The sequence below is a fragment of the Bidens hawaiensis genome, unplaced genomic scaffold, assembly GCF_021521415.1.
Source record: "Bidens hawaiensis isolate Kalapana, Puna unplaced genomic scaffold, B.hawaiensis_p1.1 tig00002343_1, whole genome shotgun sequence".
NCBI lineage: Eukaryota > Viridiplantae > Streptophyta > Magnoliopsida > Asterales > Asteraceae > Bidens > Bidens hawaiensis.
In genome coordinates this window covers 738,912-745,035 of record NW_027491127.1, presented here as the reverse complement: position 1 = coordinate 745,035, position 6,124 = coordinate 738,912, and the positions used below count along the sequence as shown (strand labels likewise).

Sequence of the window (6,124 nt, the reverse complement as noted above, 5' to 3'; positions counted from 1 at the left end):
TCAGACGAGATCGACATTTTTCTCATCCACCGTTGCCAAAGTCGAAAGGTTGGCATGCTACTAAGTATGACACTGCTTCAAACTTGTGTAGGAGAGTAAGAGTCGACAAAGGTGGCGAAACTGAGTGGTGGCTTCATATTGATGAATGATGATGTTATGACCAAAATCCATTGTTTTTTCTGTTGTTTTCTTAGTAAGTAAAATAAATAGTTCATTGGTTCAAAATTTTGAGTTAATTACTTTAAAAGAGTATTTTTAATTATTTTAACCCTTTACATAATCAGAAGTTAGTTTTAAAAGATACTTTTAACAGCATAAAACCTCCTAACTCAAACATGCAACCTAAACTATAAATATAACTATAACTAACATTTGTATAAATAATCCTAATTTAAATGTACGTACTTGATGATACAAAACTGTTAATAAAATTGAACTTGTTTATAAACGAATGTAACATGTATAAGTCTTAAACAAATAATTTAGTTCTAAAATCATAAATTCGAATCCATGCGAAAGCTGAATATGAAATTTGGTTCCAAAGCTAGCCCGGTTTGAAATTTTAAAATTGAATTCGAATTTGACTTAAGAAATATTCCACTAACAAGGTTTTTGGACCAGGCTTGGTTGTACGTCTTGGGTCCATGAGTTGTATCCACAAGGGCATCCGTAGTGAACCTTCACCACCAACGTTTTTGCTTCAAAAACGCCCAAACACCACTAGGGCGTTTCCAATAATTATAAACCTCTCGTGTGTTTTTGTGGCAATGGCGTTGCCGTGTTGGTGGCACTTATGGGGACCCCGCTTACTAAACCAACCAATAATAAACCCTCATTTCACCCGCTAGTTTTAACTGCTTACTTTATATATATAATATAAAATTTATTTAATCATTACAATTTACAAGGGATTTCAACCACTACACATAAAACCGGAAAAAGCCCTCGTGTCTACATAGCCTTGAGCCGTTGGCGTGGCATAAAAAATGACGTGTTTAGCCCCTCCAGTACGGACTCCCTAACCGTTTGTGCATTTCTACATCCTAACCTTTTTTATTGTTAAGTTAAACGTGAAATAGTACAACATTTTAAAACAAAGGGCCAATTTCTAACACATACGTATAGTACCAAAAGTAACCATCAATAATTAATTTAAAATCACTTTTGGTTCAGACCTTGGAGATTTGCATATTTTAAAACTGTCTACATTTAACTCTATTGTAACCATGCATATTATAACAAAACACATGATTCATTAATCAAGTCTTCAAAACATAACCAAGTTAATCTAGTGAAGTGGTGAGTTAAGCCCCTCCTGGGATGACAACGAATACGCAGGCTGGTGTCGCTTTGAAGGAAACGGTGAAGTTTTCCTGAAAGATGCTCGTTTCTTCAGATGATTTAGCGTTCTTCGGGTATAAATTTCTCTAACCATCGGCTTAGCTCGTTCCTTCAGCATGAGAATAACGAAGAACAACAGTCGGTAAAGGAGAATAATCGCCATCACTGCTGCTAAATCCCACCACTTTGAATGGTTGAGTGGTATCCCTAGCACGGTGGTTAGTATTATCTCTCCGGGTAGCTTTGGTTCGCCTTCGTATTCAGCGTCAAACTCCAGCCCAATCATGTCATTCTTGTATGCTCCCTGGGAAGTAAAAATGAATGAAAATATTAGATATTGTACTCTGTATTATATTTCATTAAAAAGTAGTGTTTACGTTGATACAGAAGACAAACAGGTAACAAGCTGATAAAAAGGTACACTTAATATATTACCTGCAATCCCCATGCCATATAATTGATGTAAGAAACCGGATATCGCCAGAATATATTTGGAAGATCGGGTAGGAGACGAAAGAACCCTGCCGTCATCATCATCACACCCTATAAATCAAGGTATTCATTCAGATTTATGGTTTTTGTGGACACATAATCAAGAAATATAATGATGCGGGTTGACCCAAGAGTTAGCCGACTCCTAATGGGACCAACTAGACACAAGAAACGGGCTAGAAATGGCCCGGCATGAATAAAGCAAAACTTGGGCTACTAGTTGAGTTACAGGCTCATAAGTAGTGGACGAAAATATATTGACAAGACGATCATGAGCCTGTTGTCAGGCTCAAATTCCATCATTTGGGGTTCCGAACTTCCTATCATTACTTTTTAGTCTAAAAAGGCGCAATCCATTGATTGGCTAATTTCATTCAATAATATACTAGTTTCTTCATGATTATCTCTTTTACCCTTTGTGCTTTCGCTTTGCATCAATAAAATGCTAATGAAACGAACAAATGAAACTTACAATGAAACCGGCACCGATAATAATTCCCAGCATGAAATTAGGAACAAAGGAAGCAATAACCATCATGGAACTCTCAACAGCCGCAATGGATAACAGAAGATCAAGGCAAGCATACATTTGCCGGTAGAACCCGTGATGAAACTTCACCATGTTGTAAGTAATTGCAGCCGTACTGAACGACATTATCGTTAAGAACGGGAAGGAAGATAGGAAGTTCGAAAGAATAAACACGCCAACGCCATAATGCCCGTTAAGCCTTTCCCTTTGAAAAATTGAAAAATCTACGCAAAAATAAATCATTATGTTACACTATCTCCGAACTTGATAACACTAATATTACCAACAAGTTATACATAATTATATTTATATACCTTCATTTCTTCGATGAATGAAGGGAAGCCACCAATAGACATGAAGATCATAAACCCCGAAATGAATCCACCACACGCTCCACGAGCTAACATCGCATGATAGTTTGTTCCAATATCGTAAAAAACCGTACCTACACAAATAGATACAGCAATGTACACCCCTATCCTTAACCAGTAGTACCCAACATCTCTACTCATGTTTATAAAAGACCTCTTTGTTAATGTTTTTAACTGCTTCCACCAACTGGCCTTGCTTCCAGTACCCTTTGTTTCAACCACTAGACCTTCCTACCAATTTGAAACAGTTTAAAACAGTTAAAACAATGATATCATATTATCATACTGTGTTTAAAGTTTTAAGAGAGTTAGTTAATTACAATGGTTGATATTTCTTTTATTCTGGTTGTTGCAGCCGCTGCGTATGTTGAGGATTTGTATTTATAAACAAGCATTCCTTTAATTTGCGCGGTTGATGAACATGAGAAAGTAGTGGCGCAGATGATTTTGGTGTCCTGCGGTACATAAAAACGATATTTCAACTTGTCGCATTAGTAATACATTCGCCCATTTTCACACTAAAAGATAAGAAGAATGTACCTTTAGTCTACCCTGCAATGTAGCGTTGATCCTGTCGAAATCGGAGTTGATACACCGAAGAAAGTGATCCGAAGGATTTCTTCGACTTGGACATGGTATACCCGCATCCGCAAAGAACTAAATTGCCAATTTTTAAAATATGTTAGATACATAAATGTGTTTAAATAAAATAATAAATAAATATATAGAAGTTAGAGTGCAAAGGATACCTTATATATATTGGGCCCACTTAGTTAGGCCAAACATAAGGTATCCTCCCTCTATTAGACCACGCGTAGTGGCTTGTTTTGGAGTCCAAAAACGCAGTGAACACCCTCGTGTAGACAAACGGTGGTTGGGGGGGGGGGGGGGGGGACATCACGTGTCAGAAAATGTCCTTATGTGATTACTTATCACTTATCACTATGCGTGGTCTTATACATAACACAAGTACCTCAACGGCCTGTTTGGCTTCACCAAAGAATACTGTTTCGCCACCCGACAACAAAAACAGATCATCAAAAAGTGCAAAAACTTCACTACTCGGCTGGTGAATGGAGGAGACAACGGTTCGCCTACCATCACGAGCCACACTTCTAAGGGCCTGAACCACGAAGAAAGCAGACGCGCTATCGAGGCCACTAGTGGGTTCATCTAGGAACAACAAGGTGGGCTTAGTTAGGATCTCAAGTGCAATACTAAGTCTTTTTTTCTCACCACCACTTATGCCTCTTAAATGCCAGTTGCCAATGAGTTTATCAGCACAATCTTGTAGACCCATTTCCATTATTGTTCCTTCAACAATTCCATTGACCTCAGATTTAGTTAAGTCTCTTGGTAATCTTAGTTTTGCTGAGTATGAAATTGTTTCTTTGACTGTTAGTGTTCCCATTAGTATGTCCTCTTGGGTGACATAAGCCTAGGTTCAAAATTTGGAATCAAAACTATACTCAAATGTCACATTAAATATTGATACTACATCATTAAGAAATGTTACCTAGCTAATTAAGTTTATGAAAAAAAAAGTACCACACCTATACAATAACCTATATAGTTAAGAATAAATGTGTAAAGTTGATCATATGTAAGACGGTTAGTTCGCATTACTTACAACAGCGCTATAATCAAGCCTCTTTTTTTTCCCGTTCAGTAGGACGTTTCCGGTCATTATGACATTTCCAGCTAATCTTCCTGCATTCAGTTATAAAAAAGATATACACATATAAGTTACACATACAAGCAGTGGGTCTATGGGTTACCTGCATTTCTTTAATTCAAATTAATTATATAGACTGAAATAATAGCGTGATTTTGAGTTCAAGTCCGCACTTAGACAGAAATTTGTCGTTAAAAAAAAATAAAATAAAAATTATTTTGATTGTAATAAATCAATTACGAACCTCATTAAGAAAGAACAGTGTGACAAGTACAGTACTTGTTACTTCCTTTTAATGTAACTTAATAAAAAAGTACTATCTCTTTCTTTACAGAAACAAACTATGGCATTTAATTGGAAAATCAACTCCATCAGTTGATGAAGGACTGATGGGTGGCAAATGTGTAAAAACGAAACGGCATTTACATACTGAATAAAAAATCTGATTAATTTTAAAACTTATGTTACATGTTATAATTTATAGTTTATAATAATGAAATATTGTTCAAGTTTAAATATATGTTCGATAAGAGATGCTATACTCATTGTCCAACATAATTTTGTGTGAAATTCAAACAAGAAAATATATTATTATGTATTCAAACAAACTATGTTTCTTAGGTATCATACGTCATATGATACGGTGAAACAGTTGAAGAAGATTTAAAACACAAATCATAACTAGAATCTTTGATAGGAACTACAAGACCAAAGAATAAAAATATCCCAAACTATACCGATTTAAGTTAATGATTTTAACCACCATTGTAACGATGATAGATGCCTCGTTGTAGTCAATATGTGGCCTCGTTGTAGTCAATATGTATTGTGTGTATATTTATAGCTTTATAGCCATATATAATAGTCATGTTATATTAAAGAGAATAGATTAGGGATTTTATAAAATACACTATGGACTAAAGAGATATATTTTAGCTTTCAACGAATCCTTTAAATGGATTGCTTGCTAAATTTATTATATTGAGATACAATCGTCTTTCGATTCGAGAAAACTCTCATCTAAGGCCAACGTTGTGAACATTTTCCCAAAGGTACGATAGTGTGGTGAGATAAAATTCGTTTAGTTCAAGGATCCAACTAGTGAATGTCATTTACTCGTCTAGTCTCTCATCATCTAGAATCGAACTTGAGTCACATGGAACACCAAATCTCTCCTTACCACTCCATCACAAGCCTATTGACATGGTAATGAATAATGTAAATGACAAAACATTATGTGATTGATGAGTATTAATGTACCTTGAGTAACCACCTATATTACCCTAAACATACTCTATGTGCTCAAACCAGGTGTAAATGTTTATATATAAACAAAAAAGATTAAATGCTTAAAATTAATGAGGCCTACCGACCACCCATGAGCTCAAACCACCACTATGCCACAATTAAGTTTTTTTTGTGCGAGTACTTAATACTCATTAATTTGGGTTTCGACCAAATTGCCTATTCACATTCAAGTCAGTAGGTTTTTTTTAACGAAGAATTTTTTATTGTTAGGAGACTTGAATTCAAACCTTACCACTCCTTGATGGGTTGGTTGGAGAGAAAAGCGTATGAAGGGTGAGGATTCTGTGGTAGGTACGTCGGAACACCAGACGGGTAGTATGGCGGGACCTCAGATGGTTGGTAAGTAGGAACCTCGGAAGGATGATATGTTGGTACTTCGGATGGTTGGTATATGGGTAAACTTGACGG

At 35.9% G+C, this 6,124-nt stretch overlaps 1 pseudogene across 1 annotated transcript; it reads right to left on the bottom strand.

The window, feature by feature from the left end:
• Positions 1-1,162: 1,162 nt before the first annotated feature.
• LOC143619003 (ABC transporter G family member 12-like) lies at positions 1,163-4,517 on the bottom strand (annotated as a pseudogene). Its single transcript, XR_013151126.1, has 8 exons — positions 4,512-4,517; positions 4,364-4,453; positions 3,707-4,171; positions 3,054-3,390; positions 2,676-2,964; positions 2,306-2,577; positions 1,777-1,884; positions 1,163-1,645 (listed from the first exon to the last, which is right to left on the bottom strand). The product of XR_013151126.1 is annotated as an ABC transporter G family member 12-like (transcript).
• Positions 4,518-6,124: the final 1,607 nt, after the last annotated feature.